Raw genomic sequence first — 27,532 nt, forward strand, 5'->3', positions numbered from 1 at the left:
TCTCAAGATCCTCTTGATGACCGTCAAGAGGGGAGCCTTTTCTTGCTCAGCCATAGCTATTTCAAGGAAAAAAAATTGTAGTCAACTCATGAGAAAGAGAGAGCCAATAGAGATCATGCGTAAAGGACAGCACAGTTATGTGCTTGGGCAAGAACCAAGGAAGTGCTGAAAAAGCTAGCAAGTACACGTCAATTTTTTTCTCGGAGGAAAAGTCGTGAAACCAAGGTGCACAGAGGCCAGCCAAAAGCTACTATGCCCCCTAGAGGTTATGCTCAAGTGATGCGTGGACTGCCCCTTTTATGTTCCCCTGCTACTCTCGCTTTTATTTAAAATATGCTCTAAAAATAACAAGCATGTATTCTAAAAAAAAACGCAGCTCTTTAGATCAGCTAATTTTAACTTAAATCTCCCCCAAAAGCTGGACTTAGCTATAAAAGCAATCTTGCCAAGTTAGCATAGACTTCCACGTATAAAAGCGGCTATGCCATGTCAGCCAACTCTGTTGTTCTACTGCCCGTACAGCCTTTTCCCACACCTTAGCTGCCATGGTTGAGCCTGATGCTCATCATGTACATGATGTACATAGACTTCATGTTTACCATGTCCAAGAAGTACATGGTCTTCTTCCTCGTGCTCCAGCACTACAGCTACTCTAGGTTCCAATTGTGCAAGATGCACCATGTGTACATGCTCTCTCTCAGTTCCATGTGTGCTGGCCCTTCATCCTGTATAAAAGATGTCACCAACCTATATTAATCAAATTTAATACATACATTAAGGACAATTACCAGAAGAACCATGGATGGACACCAGAAGCTCCTAAGCTATTTAGTGATGAGAGGTAGTCCTACAGATATTGTAAGGCTCTGATATGAGCACAAGTACAACGACATGGTATGGCTACAAGTAGCTAGTGAAGGATAGATAAGTTCAATACCAGCCAGCTATGGATTGTTGTGGATTAACTCCTCGCAGCTTGCTGTGGATTCTCTTCTACGATTTCCTAAGTATGGAAACCTAAAGGCCACTAGGGCAGCCCATGTCCCTAAGGCATAAGATAGAGAGAGAGAGTGCGTGTTAGAGCTAGATCTAGCCTACAAAGGAAATTGCACACCAAAACTGTCTAAGGTCATTTATATCAGCAGAAAGGCATATGCCAAAAGTGAATCGCAGCTCTAAAAGTGAGGGGAAAGGCTCCTTTTGGTCAGCGCAAAAGGAAGGAGGCCAACCAAGCTGAGAATCGCTTTTAGACAAAGGCACTTTACTAGATAAAGAGAGCAGTTCTTTGGTATGCACAGCTTTACTGGCAAAAAGGTGAAGCTCTTCTTCTAGCTTGTGCAGCTTAGCTGAGCATACATGGCTAGTCCGGGTTTAGCAGATAAAAGAAATCGCAGATCTGAAAAAGCTAATTTCTTGCCTCTTCTGGTAAAAGTGAGCTCTTTCTAGCATAAACCTGGCACCCACGATAGGGTCAGCTGTACTTTATTATGTGCTTTTTTTGGTAGAGCCTGGCTCTTTCTGGCCAAAGGTCACTTAAGTGTGAACTTGCATCCAAGCGACTTAGCTTCTTTTTGTCCAGCCCATCTGATTTATCACGCGTGCATAGTCAGCTGACAGATTAGGGTTTTATACCCTCTCTCCCATGCTCATCTCAATCAAGAGAGCAACCTTTAATCAGGTGTTTCCCCTGCTTAAGCTGACTACTACTAATCATACCATCATACTGCACTTGTACTCATACAGAGTTTACAGTACCTTCAAGACTACCTCTCCTAAGGAGCTTGTGGTGTCCAGCCTTTATGCTTCTGGTAATTGTCATTAGTATATGTATTAAGTAGATTTAATATAGGTTGGTGACACTTTTATACCCAGATCAGCCATGCACCTTCTTCAGCTGATTAGTCTTTGCCTTTTTTCGATTTTGGCTAGAAGGGTCTGCTTTTTGACCAAGAAAGCTGTTCTTTTCCCAAAATTGCAACCCTCTTGTCTACTAATTTGAGGACCAGCTAGCAGCCTATATAAGGGAAGCCCTCACTCCTTGCGGGGGACGCCGGATGCCCTAAGGCCCTCACGCAGCTGGTGTGTGTGTGTGCATGAGCATACTTTCAGCTGAGGCTTGCTCCAAGAGAACTCCCATGCCAGATTCAGTTTCTGGAATTGTTCTTCTGCTTGCATCTTGAGTCTCCAAGATCGATTCTTGTGCACATACTTAACAATTCCTCTGACTAGTGTCCTAGTCGATGTGTTGGTCTAAACCCTCCATAAAGGCTGTGTACATCTCAGCCCATAAGGCTTGTACTTCTAAAAGGGTTGTGCTTCTTCAATTAGGTCGCCTTCTTCTTGTATATTATTGCCTACTACTTGTGTGTACACTAGACAACTGGTCTGGAACTGTAGGTGTTCCCTTGCTACCCCAAATGGCCCCCTTGTTGCTACTGCTGCTGTGCAGAAGACTTCCTCTACTTGAGTGAAGAGCTGCCGCCCCCGCAGGTATGCTCTTCAACCTGCCCCCCAAGAAGGACTACCCTTTTCTTTGGGTAGAGAGCCGACCCAAAAAAATTGGGTCCCTTTTATCCTAAAGGATTTGCACCATCCTTTCTCTGCTAGCGGCTTCTTTCCCTCCTAAAAAAGGAGAGGTATAGGGACAGGTACAGGAATAGGTACAGGGACAAGTACAGGAGCAAACAAAGCACAAGAATGCCATGTAGATGAAACGACTGAGGGACATGTAGTGATGGGCTCCATGCAAGACATATGGGGGTTTATCACCTCAATGCAAGACATATGGGGGTTCATCACCTCAATGCAAACTATCATGATGAACCAAAGTGAAGAAATAAAAAACCTTGCACTTAAAAACCAAGAGCTTGAGCATAAGCTACAAATGCAAGATATGCGGGTCCTTAACCAAGAGAAGAAGTTGCAAGAACTACAAGAAGCCTTTAATAAACAAACCAACACGACGTAGGATACATTGGCCTCACATGACGAAAAACTTGCACGTATCGGTGAGAGAACCCAACAAAATGTACCAGGAAATGTGGGATCTTGGGCAAGCATAGTAAAGAATGGGCACACAAACTCGGCCACCACTACCACAAATGATGAAATGTATGTCATTGAGGATGAAAAAGAATACAACGAACTAGAGAAAAGGAAGATGAACATAGTAGTGCGAGGCATTCCAGAAATGGACACAGAACAAGTGTTTACATTGAACACGGACATCACGGATATCATTTCCACTAAATTTGGTATGCATGATGTTGTGGTATATGGCATGCACAGAGTAGGGAAGAAGAAGCCCGAAACCAACCGGGCAATTGTATGCACACTCCTAGATGCACGAAAGAGGGCCATTATCCTTGAAAATGCTCGCATATATCTAAAAGACAGCCCATTATACATAAGTGAAGATAGAACGCCGAACCAACAGAAGGCAAGAAGGGAAGCCTATGAAGCATGCACCAATAAGAAAACACCCACCACCACGGAAGGGGGAGAAGAGGAAAAATCACAAGAGGAGGCCCATGGGACCACAGAACTACATGTAATAAGCTGGAATTGCCGCGGCTTCACCTGGCACAAAGGAGAGGGGCTCATAGAAGTCTTACCCCACAAGCGGATGTACTTTTCCTATTGGAAACATGGGAACACGATACATGCAGGATACCACATGTTGATGGTTATGTCACACACTCTTTGTGGATGCCGAGTACAAAGATGAGAGGACAAGGAGGCGTGGCAGTGATGTACAAAGAAGAGCTTCAAAAAGTGGTTACAATATGCAAAAAAGATGCTCATAAGCGATACATATGGGTCAAGATTGACACAGGAGGTAAACCAGTGTTCATAGCAGGGTGCTACATTCCCCATAGGGAATCACCATTCTATAATGCTTTCAACATAGAGAAGAACAACCCCTTTGAAGATTTGTATGCAGATATTAACACTTACATGCAAGAAGGGGTAGTGACGCTTACTGGGGACATGAATGCCCGCATAGCACATGCGCAAATGCAAGTCATAAATCTCATGACACCTCCGGGTCTAGAGCATAAAATGGATGTACTTGACCACATGTGGAAGCGATGCTCAAAAGACCAAGTGACAAACCCACAAGGAACAGCATTACTAAGCATGATGACAGCTATGCAATTAATAGCTATAAATGAAGTGAACAAATTTGCCAACTCAGGAGAATGCACATGCTACACCGCCAACAAGGGAATGAGTGCTATTGATTATGTATTGATCCAATATGAGGCATCCCATGGTGCATAAACTTTGAAATTGGGGATAGATCACCAAACTCGGATCATACACCCATTCATGTTCCGGGTACCCATTCACAGGAGAGGAAAACAGGCTCAAATTCGAGCATGGGCATACAAAATGCAAATTGAAAAAAAGAAAACCTATGCCGCTTCTCTTGATGATAAACTAGCAAGAGAATGCAGGCCAATAAATGTAGATCAAGCATGGAACAAATTCAAGCAAGCAATGAGTAAAGCAGTAGAGGAAAAAAATGAGGAAAACTCATAGACAAGAAACAAAGGTGAAAGGGTTGCCACACAACTCATGGTTTGATGAAGAATGCAAGATTTCTACTAAAAGACATTTGAGGTCAACCCCCAAAACAGCCATAGAATGGACAGCTTTGGCAAAAACATACACAACTCTCAAGAGGAGAAAAAGAAGAGAACATGAACTACACACCGAGACACAAGCTTCAAGAAAAACCCCAAAAAGGAATGGATGAGGATGAAAGGCAAAAGACAAGACATTACCGGAGACATAAGCCCAGAAGATATGTATGCATGTGTAGAAACGTTATATGTACACAAAGATGCAGAAGGGATGCCTAATATGCAAGAGACAAAACAATCAGAAGAATGCTTTGACTTTTCGATGGTAACAAAGAGCATAAAAAAACTAGCCAATGGCAAAGCACCAGACATGCTTCAGTTCAACTCAGAAATGCTCAAATGGTCAGGCAGTATTGCATGGCAATGGATACACAGACTCCTCAATAAATCCATAACACAAGGGCTGCCCATTGATTGGCAAAAGAATTGGATCAAAGCACTTTTCAAGAAAGGGGATGCAAATCAGCCCACTAATTACCGAACCATCATGGTGGGATCTTGCATGTCTAAGCTTCTAGGGAGCATCCTAGAACAAGCTATAAGCGTATGGGCTGAGGCAAATGGAAAATGGGCTAAAGGACAAGCAGGTTTTAGACCTAAACATAGTACCATTGATCATCTCATATCGCTTAGGGTTCTCATGGAAGAAAGCCGACTAAAAGGGAAAACTTTGCATTGTTGCTTTGTGGATTTTACAAAAGCATTTGACACAATCCCAAGAAGTGGGCTATGGCAGAGAATGGAATATATAGGGGTCCCGATGCATCTTAGAGTGGCAGTAGCACAACTCTATCAACAAGTTAGATGCCAGTTAAAGACACAGACGGGCTTATCTAAAGAATTCTCAAGCAATATGGGAGTCAAACAAGGGTGCCCCCTATCTCCCACTCTCTTCGGACTATGCATTGACCAACTAGAAGACTTCATCCCTCAAGCACTAGTGGAAGAAACAGATGGACCAGCCATTGGAATGCTCACCCTCTTGCTGCTAATCTACGCAGATGATGTTGTACTTTTTGCACATGACATGGCATCTTTACAAAAATTGATGAATGCTATACACACCTTTTGTGACACTACCGGTCTCTCCGTCAATGTAAACAAGACGAAGTTTACGCTCATAAGAACTCATCCACAAGAAATTCAGCCATCACTCACATATCAAGGGCAGCCAATTGAGAAAGTGGACAGCTTTAGGTACTTAGGAATTGATATTCCATCCAATTATGCCTGGGGACAATGCGTAAGAAATAGGATTGATGCCGGCCACGCCAAGTACTATCAATTTGAGAACATGTGCATGCAAAAAAACATCAGAAGATGGGAGATAAAGAACATAATCTTTGAGACATGTGTAGTGCAGGCCATTCTATATGGAGTAGAAGTGTGGGGCGCAAGCATTTCACCTCATACATGGAATGAGATTGAGCAAATACAAAAGAAGTTCCTATGTAGACACTTGGGCGTTAAGAAAACCACACCTTACTCGGTGCTATTGCTAGAAACAAGAAACATGCCTCAAGAGATCAAAGCCTTAAAAAGAATGCATGCATACATATTGAAAATCAAAATGATGCCCGCTACTCAAATCCCCCGCATAGCATGGGAAATTGGATGCGCACCACAAAAGACAAGGAAGAGTAAATTTCTTTCCTCTAGTCTTGTTCAAGACATCAGAAAGTGGTTCACCAAATGGGATGTGGAGGCATATGTAGACATGCTGATTGACACGGGGAAAGAAAGAGAATGCATGCTGAATTTTGACATAGCAATACTTGATTGCCTTCACATAAATGGCAAACGACTACACACAGATCCAAGTATGAGTACTACTGCAAGAATGTAAACCCAGGATATTGGGAGACATACAAAATGAGCCAACCGGAAGCACAAGTTCACATCCGCATGCCCATGCCCCATATGGCAAGAAGAGCCATAACTTTGATGCATACAAGATCACACATGCTTAAGATAGAAACGGGAGGATGGCTGAAAATTGATGTTGAAAAAAGGATATGCAAAGCATGCACTATGCAAGCCCTTGAGGATGAAGCTCACGTGACACTAAAATGCCCCGCATATGCGCACATTCGAGCTAATTTTCAGCAGCTCATCCATGGATGCCACACTTTTGCAGATTTGCTTCTAAAAACAAAACCCTCTCCTATAGGTCTAGGGACATATCTTATCCGCATCCTAGAACACCACAAACTACTAATGGAAACATCTACAGATGACACGGATCATACCCTCGCAAGGGGAGACTATTTCTAGACATGAGGGTCCCATGGGTCATTTTTGGCCCCCCGCGGACATAAATACCAAATCAAATCAAATCAAATCTCTCTCTCTCTCTCTCTCTCTCTCTCTCTCTCTCTCTCTCACACACACACACACACACACACACACACACACACACACACCACACACGCACACACACTCGGCAGCCCCCCTCCCTCTCTCTCTCTCTCTCTCTCTCTCTCTCTCTCTCTCTCTCTCACACACACACACACACACACACACTTGGCAGCCCTTCTCTCTCTCTCTCTCTCTCTCTCTCTCTCTCTCTCTCTCTCTCTCACACACACACACACACACACACACACACTTTTTTTTTTATTTGATAGGATGATACAATCAACCCATAAAGAGCGAGAGCCTCTGCAAAGATGAGAATAAGAATCATGCCCACAAACAGCTTTGGCTGCTATGCATTAGCTCCGACGCCCACATCCCCGACAATGCCGATGGCCATTCCAGCAGAAAGACCAGCTAGCCCGCAAGCAAGACCAGATGATAGATGTGCGTAACCATCAAACAAATAGTAGGCAGTGCTTTTAGGATTGATACCCATGCTTATAATGACAGCAATAATAAGGCCATAAATACCCAGCACACCAGCCATGACAACTGTTACAATAGACTTCATCACTAGCTCAGGCCTCATCATGCCATGCGGTTAATGAATGTTAAGGAGGATACCTTTTTGTTTGCACCACTTGAAGAGCTGAACTCGATCATTGGGAGTGAAAAAGAACAAAAAAAAGCTTCAAAAACTAAATGTACGTAGAGCTCTTGGTGGGCAGGTTAAGGCTGAAGTGCCATTGGTTGCCCAGCAAAATGTTGCACCTGGTACGCCCATGGATGCGCACCCAGTTCTATTTTCCAAGATAGCTTAGAGTATGTGGACCTATCCAAAAACCAGCTGGTAGGAAGTCTACCCACATTGCAAAACTGTTCTTCTCTTACTACATTGCTAATGTCCAACTTGTTAGGTAGCCTACTAATTAAGCTTCATGAAGCATTCAGAAATGCCCCTTTTTATCTGAACTTGACTTGTCCAGCAATAGATTCACTCCAACCCCACTCTTTGCAGTTCCATAAGCAGCACCCATACAGGAGAAGACAAGCGTTGCAGCAGCTCCAAGGAAGCCGAAGAATGGAGCCGTGGTGTCTTCATTAAACTCTATGGTTGAAATCTCTCTCTCTCTCTCTCTCTCTCTCTCTCTCTCTCTCTCTCTCTCACACACACACACACACACACACACACACACACACACACACCACACAGAGCATCGATACCCCAACACACACACACACACGTTACCTGTGCTAGCCGTGAGCTTGGGATTGTGAGAGGAAGTCGATTGTTTGAAGCTACTACAGTGCGCACGAAACGAAATTGACTACACGCTAAAGTTTTTTTAAAGAAGCTTGGTCTCATAAACGACCCAAATAAAAACATGGGTTATGCATCGCAATTTCAATGCTTATTCCACTCAACTCGAGTTTGCTATGGTCGCTACTATGGTGGCATATAAGACTACATTTTAAAGGTCGCATAAGAATCCACGAAAGCGACCCCCGCTATTTTCTTCATATTTGTATGAGGGTCGCTATGTATAGACCATTCTTGTAGTGAGAGTGAAAGGAATATTTCATATAAAGACATTACCACCATAAATCAAGTTTTCTTGGTGCTATCGACTATATCATAGAGATCATCATTATAGCGTGGAGATACAAAAATGCCTTGTTAAAATTTTGCATGACAAAATTTTGTACATGTCAAGAGTAGTTAATACAAAGATCAATGCCTTCCTACATTGTCAATTATATTGATTTTACACATTGCATCAAAGTTAAATGGGCTAACGTAGAATATGATCATTGGGTAGGGGAAGCTTTCTCTTGCTATGGAAAAGAGTTATCTTGCTACTATTGGGGAGAGTCAGTAGCATGCTCTTGCTATGGAAAAGAGTTATCTTGCTACTATTGGGGAGAGTCAGTAGCATGCTCTTGCTATGCTTTCTCCCACTGAGGGGGGGGATGTCGAATCTCCAATGTGGATCCACGGTTGGCATTTATGGATATTGTCGCCCGCGGGCGGCGGGCGACAGCATTGGTCTTGGCCGTTGTGGAGGGGGCACAAATGCATATGAAACATTAGGATATCGTTGCCCAATATTGTTAGCTAGAGTTTCAATTGTTATGGCTCTGTATAGTCGTACATCAAAATCTATATATTTTGCTAATCGTAGATTTTACACATACAAAAAATTACATATGTGCTATCAGTGAATGTACAAAGAAACTAAGATATCATTAGATTCTGAAGAGAAAGTGCATGCTGACATTTTCTAAGGGTAGTCCCAACATTGACTGGAGCAACACGGCATTGTAGCACACTCTCCAACCACATCTAAAGCCATCATGTTATTGTGGGACTCTGAATCCAATGATCTCCGTTTCCTCTAAAATCTTATCCTCAGTAAGGTCCTCAATACTAGCTATTAACTTTCTGATAGATCTGCACACCATTTTTCAATTATCAATACTAAATCTCCTCTCTCTCTCTCTCTCTCTCTCTCTCTCTCTCTCTCTCTCTCTCAGTAATATAAAAAACGATGCATGGACTTACTACCCCCACATTGCTATGAAATCCTAAGTTGAATTGACAAGATAACATCGCTATGACTCAGTATTTATAACAATCAAACTCTAGTGTGCACTAAAAATTCAATAAACAGTATAAGATGTTAAATATAGTATCTATGTTAGACTACCAAAAGTTCAATTTAGGTCACATGACACTTACTTTTCATGGTAGGATGCCATTACAAATATCTAGGCTTCATCCAAATCTACATGCCTAAACCATGGATATATATCCACATAGGAAACCTCCTCTCAAACAAGAAGTGAGGATATAAGAGAATCCAAAATATATACCCTGCGCTAAGCTTCCCATGGCAGATTTGATAAACCAGGCTGCACAGCGAATTCACATCGTATTACTTTGAGAAAGAATAACACTTTAAATTAAAGTTTAGGGCATGGACATAGGACACCTTAAAATAGCATGCATAACTCTCTCATTGAACTCCTTGTGCATTCTGGATAACACATCAATCTCCTCCACGTTGAAAGGGAAGTATTGAGGAGTGTTTTTGCATCAAAAACCTCACAACAATGAAGGAGGGGTCCAAATAACTCAAAGATTCAACATTAGAATCATGAAATTCTTGAAAGGAAGCTTCTCTCCTTGCCCTTTCAATACTCTCCCTATCATCCTCCCTATTTCTAGCTTCATTATTGGTCTTTTATACATTGTGTTGTGTGTCACACTAATGATTGACCTTTGTCCCTCGAGTGAAAATAACTCTTTCCCTCATGGGAGAGATCTCCAGGGTAACTTTCATCTTTGTGTCATTGAGGCTCATTGGCTCTAGGGTCATGTCATATCTAAACCTAAGAAGCTGCGAGTACATGTTCTTTGTTACTCTATGTGCGTGGGCAGCTAGAATGCAGCTGTCTTCAAAAATGCTCAATGAGCCAATTTTGCAGCCTCATACAAGCAACCCAGCACCAAGCCCTCCCAACTCATATCATAGTGGTTCCTTTGGCAAAAATGGATCTAAAAAGGCACTAGAATGGGAGCTTTGAAATTTTTCTCTGCTGTGCCTCTCCACCTTTTGTAGTTCACGTAAAAAGAACATATGCTGCTCATACCTTCGAGTCCTCATTAACCGAAGGCTGGATATATTCTCTTAACGAGGAGGCCCGCACAATCCACTTTGTTCGCGCAATCTATAAAAGAATCAAAAGGATGGCTCAAATGATTACCCAAGAAAAATTATGGACAAAAATCACAACAACGTGATATGCAAACAACCAACACATTCAAACCCATACATCGCATTGTGCTGCATTCACAATCAAAGAAACTCCAACACACAATTTTAATAGGCTCAAATGACAAACAAGGGAAACATTTTCGATTAAATTCACTACACAATGATAGGAAGACTTCTAACACATTGAACCCCCCATATTATGTTGTATTGAATTCATAATGAAGAAAACTCCAACACATAAAATCGACTCAAATGACAAATAAGAATAAATTATGAAAAAATCACTACAACGTAATATGTAAACAACCAAACAACAGATTCAAACCCATACATCGCATTGTACTACACTCACAATCATAGAGACTCCAACATGCAAAATAGGCTCAAATAACAAACAAAGAAAACATTTTGGATAAAATTCACTACAACGTGATAAGAAGACATCCAATAAATTGAATCCCCCATATTGCGTTGTATTGAATTCACAATGAAGGAAACTCCAACATGCAAAATTGGCTCAAATGACCAATAAAGATAAATTTTGGATAAAAATGACTACAACCCGACATGCAAACAACCAATATATTCAAAACAACACATCGCATTGTACTACATTCATTAAAGAAACTACAACTTGCAAAATAGGCTCAAATGATAAACAAGGAAATAATTATGGACTATAGTCACTATACAACGTGATAGAAATACTTCCAACACATTGAAACTATTGCCAAATATATAGGCAGTGATGTGTGTGAACACACTTAGGACCACCGGGGCACTTTTTCTCTCCTTAGAGGTTTTTTCCCCCGGCTTGTATATATGCCTATCATTCTAGGGCTAACTTATCTTTGTACATTGACACAATCTAATACACTGTGTGGTGTGCATTCTTGCTTCTTCTTCTCCAAGCTTTGTGTGCTTTCCAGGAACCCTAATTCCAACAATTGGTATCAGAGCAGGCATCGGCTCCTAGGGCTACGCCGCTAGCACCCTCCGACTCACGTTCTTCGATTGAGGTGAGCTTTCACGAGCGCTTGCAGGTTCCTATACTCTACAGATAAGCCCATTGGGTAATGCATTCTCAAAAATTGCATCTGAGGTTGTTTCGGGCTCCGTTTTTGCATTACAAGTTCTATACTAGTTGTTTTCTATTCAGTCTTTGCTTCATTACAGGTAGCTTTTGCATCAGTTTCAGTTAGTGGCCATGGCTGATAACAGCAATGATGTATTTCGCATGTTGTCCTGCTGATGACAAATTGGATGGAGACTGCAACTACCCACTTTGGGCATACATGATGCAGCATGTTTTGGTTGTAAAAGGAGTGTGGAACATTGTGCAGGGTATGGATGTACGTCCAGATTCTGTGGATGTAGGATCTGTTGAGGATGTTGTAGGTTCTAGCAGCTCTACATGCTACTGTTTTACCCACTGTTGTGAACAAGCTCCTTGGGATGGTAAAGATGCACAGGCTCACGCCTTGATTGCACTTTCTGTCAAACGTAACATCACTCCACATATTTGTTCAGCTGAAACAGCAAAACAGGCTTAGGATATTCTAGCTGGGTTGTATGTAGGTCACAAAAATCTCTTACCTGCAGAAAGAGCTAGAATTGAAGATTATGCAGGAAGATGATGACATGAATGTCTTTCTTGCTCAGATTAAAGATCTCAAGGAACAGTTGATTTCTGCAGGTGAGATTATTCCTGATCATTCTCTTGCGCAGAGACTGTTCTTGATGCTTTACCTGAGTCATATCAGACTTTTGCTTCCATGTGGAGACTTGTTACTGAAGACAGACCTGATGTTGTCAAGTATGATACTTTAGTCAACAAGCTCTTGCAAGAAGCGCAGTCCAGGCAAAACAGGGCTAGGCAGCATGCAGTTGATCAGGCATTTATTGCTGCCCGCAGCAGAGAAGAAGTGGTAAGGCAGCCCCTTCCACTGTTTCTTCTCCTATTAGTAGGTGTGCAACTTCTTCTCCTTTCACAGGTAGCAACAATAGGTCTGAGAAGGCTCATAAGCCTAGCCACCCACCCCTAGCACTGGTCAAGATGAAGAAGAAGGTCCCTTTTCAGTTTCCAAATACACTTACCCTATCTATTCTAATATCGCTAGTAGGCTTCTCAATCCTAATCCTAGCGCACTGCCTACTACATCTTCCCAAGCTGACTATATCTATTCTTCTTTCTCTCCACCAGAATTAGATTTTCCCACTTGCCCCCGAGGAGGTATTGGCACCTATCCCATCTCCACCACAACAACCTCAGGAGGTACGTGATCTGACTCCACATGATAATATTGTGCCCTTCACTAAAAGAAATTTCTTGGATTCTTTGACAGCTGCAGAGTATGAGGAGTTTATTCAAGTAGGCAATCCACTTTTAAAGCCAAAGCTCATGTTCCAAGTACTGATGTTGCAGATTACTCCATTCGATCCTACCTGACAAATTATGCCACAAGCATACTCTGCAACCAGATGCAAAACTATGGCATGCTCATTTTGGTCATCTGAACTTTGCTAGTTTGCTGTGTTTGCAAAAATTTGATATGGTTGCTTCATTGCCCTCTCTTGAGGCACCATTGAAACATGTTTGTGATGAGACTCGACTGTATTTTGGGCAAAATGTAGGGTTCTGCATTTCCAAAGGATGGTTCTGTGCGGGCCACTTGCAAATTACAACTTGTACATAGTGATGTATATGGGCCTATGCAAACTCCGTCATTTGGTAAACACTTGTACTTCGTGACTTTCATTGATGATTACTCAAGGCATGCATGGGTATATCCACTGAAGACAAAGTCCAAAGTGTTTTTGTGCTTCAAACAATTTTTACTTATGGTTGAAAATGTATCCAATTGTACTGTGGGCACCCTCCGTTCTGATCGAGGGGGGGAGTACATCTCTAAAGAGTTTGATGCATTTCTGGCTAATCGTGGGATAAAACACCAATGTACAGTGCCGTATACCCCTCAGCAAAATGGTGTTGCTGAGAGGAAAAGCAGGTCACTTATGGAGATGGCACGATGTACGGTCAAGAGCCAAGCTTTGCCACATGCGTTTTGGCTTGAGGCTGTCATGTGTGCTGCATATGTACTCAACAGGTGTTCCACTAAGGCCTTGTAGTCTGTTACTCCATACGAATCTTGGCATGGCAGGAAGCCTTCTATTGGTCACTTGCATGTCTTTGGTTGCTTGGCCTATGCTTTAGTGCCTGTGCAACAACGTAGAAAATTGGATGATAAGGCTATCAAATGCATTTTTGTTGGTTACAGTGTTGAGAGCAAGGGTTACAGATTGTATCATCCGCAGTCAAAGAGTATCTTGATTAGTCGAGATGTTGTTTTTGTGGAAGATGCTGTGCAACCTTTGTTATCATGTACCCCAAAGAGACAGGTGTGAGCTCACGGGATGTATTTGATACGTTGTTGCCTTTGTTTACAGGTGGGAATTCAAATGTAAGTTCTAATGAGGCAAATATTTAGCCTATGTAGATTTCAAACGACATCATAGATCAGCCTATTTTTGATGCAGATTTACAGGATGTAATTTATGAGGATAGGGCTAAAAATGAGCAGGCTAGAGATATGCTAGCGCAAACCTTGCGTGATAGTAAAATTGATGCACCTATGTCTAGTCGTACTCGTTCAGGTTTTTAGCATGCCTCTTATGCATCAAATTGTTATGCTTTGGTTGTATCTAGTATGTGTGAAGAGGAAGAACCTCTTTCGTTTGATGAGGCACAAAAATCAAAAAATTGGTTGGCTGCAATGCAAAGTGAATATGATGCTATAATGAAGAATGGTACAATGTCATGGTCTTTGTGTGATTTGCCTATTGGTAAAAAGGTCATTAGATGTAAGTGGATTTTTAAGTTGAAACGAAAGCCAAATAGCAGTGTTGATCGCTATAAGGCTAGACTTGTTGCAAAGGGTTATGCTCAAGAAAAGGGCATTGATTTTGATGAGACCTTTGCTCCCACTTGTCGTATGACTACCATTCATAGCATTTGTGCATTGGTAGCTCATAATGGTTGGAATGTACATCAGTTGGACATAAAGACTGCATTCTTGAATGGAGATTTGCATGAGGAGGTGTATGTATCGCAGCCTCGTGGTTTTGTTCAAAGAGGGCAAGAAAACAAAGTGTGCAGGTTGAAAAAGGCTTTATATGGTTTAAAGCAAGCTCCACGAGCTTGGTATGAAAAGATACATGCATATTTGACTGCACATGGTTTACAGAATAGTCCAATAGAAAGCACTTTGTATGTTAAATGTGTGGATGATGTATATCTAATCATTGCTCTCTATGTCGACGACATGCTGCTCACAGGACCAAATGAGAGTCATATTGCTGATTTTAAGGCTGATTTGAATGCCTCTTTTGAAATGTCAGATTTGGGGCATTTGCATCATTATTTGGGGATACAATTGAAGCAGTGTGATGGAGGTATTGCTTTGTGTCAGATAAAGTATATTGAGACATCGTTGCGGAGATTTGGCCTTGAAGACTGCAAGCCTATTGCTACTCCAATGGAGACAGGTTTGAAGTTGAGTCTTCATGATGCTGGAGATCACTTTGATGTCACACTCTATCAGATAGCTGTTGGTTGCCTCATTTATGTATGCATTACGAGGCCGGACATTCAGTTTGCAGTCTCACAGGTGAGCAAGTTTATGCATAGCCCAGGGTCTCAGCATTAGAAGGCAGTTACATGCATCTTTTGCTACTTGAGTGGCACCATATATCTTGGGTTGTTTTATCCCAAGGGGGGATCGTTGCCGCCAGATTTACATGCTTTTTCGGACTCAGATTGGGCTAGTTGCTATGACACAAGAGTGTCCACAAGTGGTTTTTGTTTCATGCTCGATAGCTCATACATATCTTGGTTGACCCCCTACTGTGGCCACTTCTAGTTGTGAACAGGGATTTCACTGACGTAAACGAGAACATGTGAACATGTTAATAACATATGTTAATAACACAAAAAATATTGTGATCACATGTTATATTTACAAAGCTTTCACAAGGGCCTAAAAAAATTATCTTTGTCGGGTATAAAAAATCTTCTTAGACCTGCTATTATGTGAAGATGGTAACATGAGAACATGTGAATAGCTTATTCCCATGTGTAGCGAAGCTTTTAAGGGGTTCCCAAATGGCAAGTGACCAGTTATTTTGTGAATGGTAACATGAGAACATGTGAATAACTTGTTCACATGTGTTATTATCACAAAAATTCTTGTGATCACGTGAATATTAAATCCCTAGTTGTGAAGCTGAGTACAAGGTAGCTTTCATAGCTACGATTGAGTGTGTGTGGCTCAGACGGCTTATGGTGGCTGACTTGGGTGTTGGACAGGAGTCTGCCACCTCTATCTACACTGACAGTCAGAGCGCATTCGCAGTTGCGAGAAACCCAGTTTTTCATGCTCGCACAAAGCACATTGAGGTGCATTATCACTTTGCCAGGGAGAGACTCTCAGCAGGAGAGATCAGCTTGGCATATGCGCCAACACAGGACAACCTCGCCAATCTTTTCACAAAGGCGCTTCCTCGTGGTGATGAGAAGTTTGAAGCTTTTCGCAAAGCTTTGGGCTTGCTCCCCTTTGTGGACTGATCTACTTCGGGCATGGCACTTCCCTATACATAAGTGCTAGCTCTCGCTCACACCATCACTCCCAGGGGGGATTTGTTGCCATATATATAGGCAGTGACGTGTGTGAACACACTTAGAACCGTCGGGGTACTTTTTCTCTCCTTAGGAGGTTTTTTCCCCCGACTTGTATATACACCTATCATTCTAGGGCTAACTTATCTTTGTACATTGACACAATCTAATACACTGTGTGTTGTGTGCATTCTTGCTTCTTCTTCTCCAAGCTTTGTGTGCTTTCCAGCAACCCTAATTCCAACAGAAACCCCCATAACGCATTGTATTGACTACATAATGAAGGAAACTCTACACATGTTAAAACAACTATTTTACAAGTACGTGTACCAATCAATAATACATGAGACGAGATCCCGTAAGTGTGTTGTTCTCGCATTGTAGTGATCATCCTACAAGAAGAGTGGTGTTGGAGTGCTGTGTTTTTTGTTAGGAATCTCTTGGGAGTCCATGTAGGAAAGGAAGAAGAAGACATGGTGCAAGTTAATAAATATTGGATTGATAAATGAAAACTTACTTCATCAAGAGAATGTCGTCCACAAAGGGATGAGATGGAATAGACGACACAGAGAAGATCATGTCGATAAAAATTAATGAAAATAAGCTGTTGTTTAAAAAAATCTCGCTACTTAATTCGACGATTAAGGTTTTAACAGACGAGATTCCACCTTAATTAGGTGTGATGATGTATGATGATGTCGAAAGTAATGGCATGCAATGATGATGATCGAATGCATGAGTGACATGTGTTTATCACTCATGTGAAAGAACGTGGATGACCGCCAATGTGATCATGCCCGGTGTAAAGACTGTGGGATAATGCACGCACTTCCACAGGGATTATTTATGGTGTGAGTTTCAAAAACTCTTGGCTTTTTTTTCCATGCAACTATTTTCTTGCTCTTGCTTGCTCCTCTGCAAGACAGTGCGACCACCGTTGGCAATTCTCCTAGGCGATAATCTTCCCGATACTGATCCATGACAGTCTCCAACCCTTTGGCAATTTTAAGGTGAGTTCTCAAGTATGATCGATCTTAGAATGTTCTTTTTCATAATTTCAAAATGATTGTGAGCATCATTCCTTTATCTATGCAAATCATATATAGTTGAAAAATGATTTTGAGCATCAATATAACACAAATTAAGGCTTCACTCGAGAACGCCCACCCTAAATCGCATTGTACCGACTTGCCTCTTATACAAGGTCAGTATAGTGCAAATTTCGAACCTTATAGGCGATCCCCGGCCCATACTCATATTTTTTATAAAAATAGGCTAGATTTGCGAGCTTTAGAAGCTACTTTTTAGTGTTTTCTATATATTTGTGCAATGTAGACCTTATGTTTGAATTCAATATAACATGATATAAGGCTTCACTCGCCAACACCCACCCTATATCGCATTGGAACCCTATGTTTGATCGCTTGCGTTGCATATTTGTGCAACGTGAAACCATACGATCGAACCCTACATTGTAATGAAAATCTATAGTATCATGATCTTCACAGACGCATTTATTGCATATTAGTACAATATAGACCTTGTATATTGCAAGTCAGTACAACCCGATATAAGGCTTCCCCTCGACCAACGTCCAACCTAAATCATGTTGTACTGACTTGCACTATATCGTGTTTGTTGCATATTAGTGCAATATCGACCTTGTATATTTCAAGTCAGTACAACGTGATATAAGGCTTCCCCTAGGCCAACCTGAATCGCTTTGTACTGACTTGAAATATACAAGGTCTTTTTAGCTCAAATATAGAACCCTATTCCATATCTCTGTCTCATAGTCATGTTTGCACTATAATTTTAACAATGCAAATCAGTATAGCTTGAATATGAAACCTTATGGGGGATCGCGGGGCTGGCCCATAGTTGTAATGAAAAGTTATAGTATCACTAGATTCTGATGCATATTTGTGTAGCATAGATTGTGTATATTTTGATTCAACACAATGCGAGATAAAGCTTCAACACAACCTGAATCGCTTTGTACTGACTTGAAATATACAAGGTCTTTTTAGCTCAAATATAGAACCCTATTCCATATCTCTGTCTCATAGTCATGTTTGCACTATAATTTTAACAATGCAAATCAGTATAGCTTGAATATGAAACCTTATGGGGGATCGCGGGGCTGGCCCATAGTTGTAATGAAAAGTTATAGTATCGCTAGATTCTGATGCATATTTGTGTAGCATAGATTGTGTATATTTTGATTCAACACAATGCGAGATAAAGCTTCACTCGCCCCAACATCCGCCACCGTAAATCGTTGTGTACTGACGTTTGCACTGTAATTGCAAATCTCCATTATTCTTTCATTGTTGTGTAGTTAGCAATCATTTTAACATCTTTTTTCTACTTGTAGATGCATCCTTTTGAGATCGCGGTCAAACCCAATACTGGGTTTGGAGAAACACCTAAGGAGAAATTGTTTAATTTCCTTCACAAAGTCGGCCAGTACCATCACCAACCTCAAATATCACATATGTTTTTTTGCAATGTCTTCGTCGAGAGTATGATCTTGTCTGGACTCTCATATCCCCAAGAGAAAGAACAATAATACCAGGGGATAACTTCGAATGATGGAGTCATCCTGGACAATGTTCAGTATGTGCATGTGGACGATCTTGTTTCTTCCATATCCTCAAGAAATAAGGTAAACGTGGATATTTCAAAGGTGCAAGAGGATAAGAAAAAGACATACAGTAAGTGCCTAGTACACAAGCATAAGGGTTGTTGCAAGATCAGGGTGTCCAGTTTTATCCAGTTTATGCTGGACTGGGACAATGCTTGGAGAGAAAATTTTTGGGGGGCAAGGTACTTAAAATGAGATCAAGCAAATAATAGAAAACACACTTTTCCTTAAATTAACCTAATATAACTTAAATTAATATAAATAAGTCTAATTAATCAAAATTAATCAAAAATATGATGAAATGATAAACAAATGATCTTTCCATACTTAGAGTGATCCAATTTATTTTTTCATAGATGCACCATTACAAGAACACTAGTCCCTATAGGTTTGAGATGATTCACATCAAAAATGTAATTTTACTAATTAGATTATTAATTTTTATAGGCCTTCTGATAGTCTAGAAGAATTTTGAAAAAGAGATCATAAAAAATCCAACCATTGGATTTGTAATTTTTACTAACCACCACATTCTACTAATGTCTCAGTATCTACCCACTCTTTTGATCTACAAGATTGAGGATTTTAAGTGGTAGCTATTGTGGGTACAAAAAGTGGCGTATATTATAACACTTTAAAGACCTTGAAATATTTAAAGAAAATAGACAAATATCTTAAAATTTTCTTGAAAAATCAAGTTAAGCTCCATATTATGTGAAGATCTAAGGTACAAAGTGGGAATCTCATATGAGTTAATATGTAAAAGATATTAGCATTTTATGGAATCAGTTCAAATTTGGGACAGGGTGTATACATTGACTTTGTACCTAAGAAAATGAGGACTTTTGACTATCTAATGCTTAATCAAATTATACAACTATATTTCCAACTTTGAATACGATGTTCCAACAAAAGAACTTGAAACGAAATTCCTTCATTTACTAGGAGATATTAGCCACTAAAGGTAAACAAATACCTGTTTTTTTACTGTTTACAGAGTGCCTGAGTGGACAAAACTGGGCACCCTGATCTTGCAACCACCCATAAATGTCATCTTTTTGACTACCACTACGTGTTTATTTGCTATTTGCATCTGCTACTTGAGGATGAGAAAGTTTTAATATAGAAGGAGATGAGGAGAGCTGCAAGAAGGAGGCCCACTCATTACATGGCATAGACAACATGAGTGTTGGCCACCACCGTACAATTTGATGAAGGGAGAAGCTCACCATGGAAGTTTATGCCATAAGCATCAAGGTAATGTATATTCATAAAAGATATCAAAGATTGGTGTACAAATTATCCCATAAGTGACTTATATAGTCACTTACTCCTAGGACCTTTCACACATGAGCTACCCCACAAACCCAAGTCCTATGCCCCATATCATGTGCCTAGGCCCTCATCCTACATGTGCATGTGTAGTACAACCAAGCACATAATTTCCTACATTACAATGACCAAGGTGGACATGTAGGCAAGGTTTGATGGGGGATGATGTTGTGCGGTGTGATGCTTTCACATGGATATGTATGTAAGTGCGATGCTCATGGATATGTATGTAGGTGTGATGCTCATGGATATGTATGTAGGTGCGGTGCTCTAATGTACAGTATGCCAAGTGCAATTCTCCTAGAATGTGCTCATGTATGTACAAAAGGGACTTTTGGGATATGTTAAGATGGATATGTATGCCAAATTTAATGTTGTTGCAATAGCTTGAGTTTCACTAATTTTGTAGTATATGCCTAGAATGGCCAATGAAACACTTCAAACTTTCAATTTATATGTATGCCAACACTACAAGGGATCGGGCTCATACCCACGCTCCTAGCCGCTAAAAATGACTTGTGAAAAAAAGTAGCGGGCCCGTGTATCAACGCGTGTATCATCGCGGCCACAGACATGCGTGTAAAAGCGCGTGTATAGGACTGTTCAGACGCGCTGATACACGAGTGTATACACGCGTTCTGTCAGTTCCAGCTGCATTTAGACGCGCTGATACAAGCGTGTATACATGCATTTTGTGACTTTAGATGCGCTTATACACGCATATTTCTCAGGTTTGATGCGTTTATACACGCATATTTTACAGATTATCCGCGTATATACACACGACTTTTTGCAGTTCTGACGCGTTTATGCACGTGAACAGAGAGCAAAAAAAAAATCCAGAGAGTGCTATTTGGTACCTAAATGCTGTTCCAGCATTCCAGCACCCAATAACACTCTCTGGATTTTTTTTTTTGGTGCATTGGACCATCCACGAAGAACATATCCACGAGAAAGATTAAGACAAGAACGACATGAATGCATACATTGTCAATACACGATTCAAGACAGACATAAATGCAATACTATCGATTCACGATTCAATATTACTATCCAAAATTCACACATATATACAAGGGAGTCCATATGTCGAAGTAGCCCATGGCTTCAGTTTACAAAAAAATATATACAACCACATCCTCAATATGGAATGTGATACTATAAGTCTGAGTACTACTCAGACCCAGATGATGACTCGGTGCTCCCTCCATGCTCAGATGAGCTCACATCGGTCGGAATGTCTGAGTGCTCACGTCCACCCTCTGCAGTGGCGGCGGGTGGATCATCAGCAGCTTGTGCCTGTTCAAGTAATATATAGTATATAAGTATATATATATGTAATTCAATAAACCAAAATCATTCGTTTAGAGTTTTCAAGTACCTGTCGACCGTATGGTCTCATGGCCATCTCAAACTGCGCGTCCGTAATACGTCCCTCGGCTCTGAAGATGGCCCACGTGTCACGTCTGCTATGCCGACGAGCATACGCAGTATCGTGGGTTGTGGGCTTCCTCCCCGTAACCCGTCTCGCTGTATCATAATCAACACAATTTGTAAGATTAAAACAATCATAGAATCAATGAATTAAGTAAACAATCAAATAAAGTGGCAAGATACTTACGAACTCTGCCTCCCATGACTCGACGCTGCCAGATCCAAAATGCGAAGATCCAATGGTCTCCATCTGGATCCGTCGTGCCTCCACATGCTACCTACTCTTCACGCCACCCTCTGCTCGTTTCTTTGCCTCCTTCCACTCGCGTTTGTGCGCAGGGTAGGTTTCTCGGCAGGATAGCCACCCGTAGCTACATTTAGCCCATCATCGTACGCGAGTTTTTTAAGGTGAGATCTTTTATTACTTAAGATCTCCCTTATTCGCGTCCTTCCCCATACATCCGAGAATGTAGCATGTGGGGGATTGGGGTACCGACTATGTACAGCCTCTATCACCTCCCCAACTAATCGGCTATTTTGATCTTTAAATTTAATAAAATAATTTCTATACAAGTTTGATACTACCCCACGCATGTACTCCATTACCTCCCTCCCCCTCGCATCCATCACTATCCCATCACATCATAGCAGATCACTCCCTCCACCTCTCTCATCTCCTCCTCTTCCGAACTATCTCCTCTAACTCTTCTCCCTCTATCTCCTCTCTCACCGCGTGCCCTACTACCTCCCCCACCAAAGCACCTGCCGCATCCTCCACTCCCACTCTTCCTACTGCTGTGGGTGGAGTCACGACTGGGGGATTGTCTACGTGACGGTGGCTGTGAGCCCTGACGTGACAGTGCTTGGGAGGGTGTGCGTGAGTGTGTCTGGGACGAGGTATGTCTCCTCGGTGGGCGTGGAAGAGGAGAAGCTACATGCCGTCTCGTCGGATTCGTAGGCATAGACGGCAGTGGAGTGCCCTAGATACTCGCGGTAGGGGTATAGACACCAGGCATGGAAGGAGGGGGATGGGCATACATGTACTCTGTAAGCTCAACTGGACCAGGATGGCGCCCAAAATGATTTAGCATCTCCATCAGCCAATTGCTGTACGCAAATGGATCGGATGAAGAACCTAGAATATCCATAAAGAATCTGCAAAAATAATCCTCATGTACATCATGGACTGTCTCTTGACTCCTCACACAAATATCATCATTCAAGTCACCTATCAGCCTGCAAACCATAGAAACAGGAAACACAGTCTCGTGTATACACCCATCCAAAAACGCGTGTATACACCCAGCCACACAAACGCGTGTATACACCCATCCAGAAACGCGTGTATATCCGCGTGAATAGTCTGTGCAGACAGGATATACGCGTTTTTACACGCGACCTGTTCAAAAAAAATTTCGAAAGCGACCGACCTCCGACAATGTGTCCTTATAAAAGACCCACTATCGCCCCTGTCAGAATCGTTCACCGAAAATCGCAACCACATAAGCAAAAGGACGGAGACAAACCCAAAAAGCAAAGACAAAATAGCATAAACAAATCTGAGAACAAATCTGAGGAAGGAGATAAGGCAAAGGACAAACTGACTCACCTCTGATCGCGTTAATACACGTAATTTTTGGGAAATAGCCGCGTTTATACACGCGATTTTTATACTTTCATTAAAAACATTGGCATGATTTTGTGTTTTCTAGTTTGGACATAGGATGTCATCAACCTCCTCAAGCAGTTCTGGGGAAGATGAGACAATGCGTCATCGTAATCGCGATGTGGTTGGGACAACGGATCAAATGTATGTGTAATCGATGTCAAGGATGCATTGTACGAGCACGTCGAATTACCTTAAATCACATCTCCATGTATGGAGAATGGAATCAAACAGGTTTAGAGGTGAGTAGATGTAAATTGATGGTATCCAAATTAAATTAATGGAGTTATAATATATAAACTCTAATTGAAGCAGGATGCAGTACCACACCCTAACATGGTGCCCTACGCACGGCGAGAGCACGCAAAGCGTCGACGAGATGATGCTGGAGCTTCGGGATCTATTGTCAGAGATGAGTGGGAAAGGGATGACAATAGCCCTGCACCCCACGAAGTTGTGGAAGAGGAAGTGTTTGATGATATCGTGCGGAATCTTTTTAAGGATGATCCCAAAGGTATGGACGACGATGATATGGAACAAGAGCATCTTTATAAGGCTTCATCGACACCGGTGTTGCGGTGGTGGACATTAGCAGGCCTCCCTCCTCTCGACACTTCGACTTAAAAGCAGTGTTGATGTGGACAATGCATGACTTTCTAGGATACAGCGATTGTTCTGGTAAGAATTCTAATTACCTCCCTACTCTAATACTATTGGCTATATTAATTATAAATATTGACTTTATTATTCTAACTTTTATTTATATTTTAACAGGTTTGAAAACATCGGGTAAACATGCATGTCCTGTTTGTGGCCCTTCGTTAGTAAATGAGTATGCTGACGGTTTGTGTAAGACCATATTCGATAATCATCATCGATTTCTCCCCTCAGATCATCCTAAATATGTTGCTAGTAAGAGTAACATTCCTCCACAAACACTTCGTGTGTTTTGTGTAGTCTCTAATTCGATTAAAGGTCACATAGAGCAATCCCTTGTGTAGGTACTTCATTTTTTTTCAGCATTGGACCCATCTTAAGATCAACCATCTTCTTGATCCTATGCACATCTTCAAGAATGTGGAATCTGGTATTTGGGAACATATTATTGGTAAACGAGACAATGTTAGTGTACCTGAGGACTTGCCGGTCACAGGACGTATGCATCAAGCTTGGCCACCACGAGAGGAGGGTGGGCATGTTCGTCTTCCGCCTGCATGATGGATTATATCAAAGAAAGAGGAGAAGCAGGTAAAGCAGGCCATCACCACTTTGCGTACTCCCACTGGATGCATGAGATCAAGGGAGCCTTTACAACCACTAAGAAAAGAGGCGTTGAGTAACTATATGGGTTGAAGTCCCACGATTGGCACAAGATGCTCCAAGTAAGTGTTTTCCAAGTCTTGTACGTTGAAATTAAATTTTGTAATGCCATAAACCATACATACATGTGCTCTTATGTGCGCAGTTCATACTACCTACTAGCATCGACCATTGTGCAAATAAGAGTTTGAAAAAATGTATTTATAAGATGGGCGAGCTTGTGAGGTATGTAAAACCCATGTCAGATCACCCTTCATTATACCTTGCAAAATGAACGTGCATGAGGTATAACGTACTATTTTTTTTCAGATATGTTAGTTCCAAAGCAATTGATCCAGCCACGTTGGATGATGCGCGTGTTATGGCAGTGGAGGTGGTTTGTTTGGTAGAGGAGACTTCTCCGCGAACCATTCTCACAAGTCAACTACATCTCATTGTGCATTTAGTGGACGAAATCACTTTATGTGGCACTGTGCATGCACGTTGGATGTTCTTCCTAGAGCGCTTCATGAAGACCTTAAAAGACTTTGTGAGGCAAAGTGCAAGGCCTGAAGGAAGCATGGCCGAGGGTTGGTTGATACAAGAGTCTCTTGTATATATTTCAAAATTTCTTGGTCAGGTGGACAGCTCTTTGCCACGACTATGGAGCAATGAAGAGGACTTGACTATGACCTCTATTGTGCCTCAAGGAAAAGGACAGAGTAAAGTAATTGACAGAACATTGATTGATGATCTCAATTTTACTTGCATCCTTAATAGTGATGTGATGAGCAGACGGGTTACAAGATATGAGGATGCAAAGACAAAAAGGCAAGCAGAAAGAGCTCTCTTTCGGAGGCAACATGGCTCTCGTAAGGCATACCCTAAGCATCTAGCAACACTTTCGAATGATATCCATGTTGATTGGTTGCATGAGGAAATGGAGAGAGCAGAGAGCGACGAGGGGCTGCATATCACGGCGGAAGAATGGGAGTATGCACGAGGATGCATGTTAAAGGTACATAGAACTAATGTTTTGCATTAGTTGTAAGTGATTTGCTTTTAATATTTATTCACATTGCTTACACAAATATTGCTTCTATTTTGGTCCAGTGCAGTATGTTCAATGCTATATGGTGTGAAGGCAAGCATTTTCGAACACAAAGAATTGATGAAAAGAGGAATACACAAGATTGCGGTGTCATTAGTAGCTTTGAGAGAGCTAATGGAAAAATGGATGATTATTGTGGCACAATCCAAGACATATTTAGGCTTGACTTTCGTCGCTTCTTTGTGTATGTTTTGGATGTCAAATGGCAAATGAACGTGGTGGAAAAAGGGCCTAATGCAATGATAAAATGCCATGCAAGTGGCTATGTAACTATTGACTCTACAAAGTTTTGGCAAACAAAGAAAGATAGGCTCGTATTGCCACAACAATGTGAGCAGGTATGCATTTTTTTACTAATGTGTTTCATGTACATATATATCTAAGCTCGCGTACCCCTTGACTTTTGATATGCTAATTAATTACTGCAGTATGTGTATTTGAGTAGGTTATCTATCTACCAATGGTGCATGACATTAAATGGTGGTACGTCATCCCTATTGCACCACGTTCCAAAGTGATGTATAATACATTCACTGATATGGAGCATATGGAGGATGTAACAAGCCGCAATGAAGATGATGTCGAACATGCCAATGAAGATGTTGTGATCAATGATCAAGAAATAAGAGATGATCATGATAATGAGGATGAGCATGCCATTTCTCATGATCATGAGAATGACCCTACCATTGAGGATGATGGTGATGTTGATGAGGATGATCGGGACATCGATACCATTATCAATGGAGTACAGAATATCGATAGTGGAATAAATTTAATCGTAGCCTTACAAATTGATCAAATGGATATTGATGTTGATCGTTTGGCAAGGATGGATCTTATTGAAGATGAGATCGAACCCTAACCAATCCGTCACTGTATCGTTCTAAATTGATGACATTTCTATTGTATGTGTTGTCTTTTAATTATCATCTCATGATTTATTTTTGAATATATTTCATTGTTGTAAATACATGTAGTGGGATTGTGTAATGATATATACTGTAATGTACTATGAGATGGTTTAAAGAAAATAGTTTTTAATTTTGTAAAGGAATTCAGTTTTTCTTTACCAAGCGTGTATTGATGCGTGTATTAATGCGTGTATTGATGCGTGTATTATACACGCGCTTATACACGCGCTGATAAATGCCAATATACATGCGAATCTAAATGCCAAAATATATGCGCCCGATTCTATTCAAATACATGCGCGACCATACACGCGCCTGTAATTTATCGCGTGTATGAAACGCGTGTATGGCAGCATTGTCTTGTAGTGCAAGTGTGGTGTACTTGCAAAAGAATAACAAGCATCTAGGGAACTCCCTTCTCGAGACAAAGTGCATCTAGGGAACTCCCTTCTCGTCGAGACAAAGAGCAACGCATGATGAGATTGCTATACAGAGGTTGCTTTGGAAAAAAAATTGTGGTTGGCATTGCTTTGATGGATATGTATGTTGAGATTGCAATGCTCGAATGTTTGGAATGCATTAGATGTAAAATATGGCCTAAAAATAATACCATGTCTGGCAATGCACTGTATAAAGTGGCATGCTATGGAGAAAGCTTATGAGATCCAA

The 27,532-nt window shown here is 41.3% G+C and overlaps 3 pseudogenes; 2 read left to right on the forward strand and 1 right to left on the reverse strand.

The window, feature by feature from the left end:
- The first annotated feature begins 2,773 nt into the window (after positions 1–2,773).
- On the forward strand, positions 2,774–3,727 carry LOC147624548 (uncharacterized; annotated as a pseudogene).
- On the forward strand, positions 3,724–6,071 carry LOC147624549 (uncharacterized; annotated as a pseudogene).
- A 70-nt stretch (positions 6,072–6,141) lies between these two features.
- Positions 6,142–8,122, reverse strand: LOC147624550 (V-type proton ATPase 16 kDa proteolipid subunit pseudogene; annotated as a pseudogene).
- Positions 8,123–27,532: the final 19,410 nt, after the last annotated feature.

Source organism: Cibotium barometz, chromosome 25 (assembly GCF_041138505.1).
Source record: "Cibotium barometz isolate CiBa-2024 chromosome 25, ASM4113850v1, whole genome shotgun sequence".
NCBI classification, from domain to species: domain Eukaryota; kingdom Viridiplantae; phylum Streptophyta; class Polypodiopsida; order Cyatheales; family Cibotiaceae; genus Cibotium; species Cibotium barometz.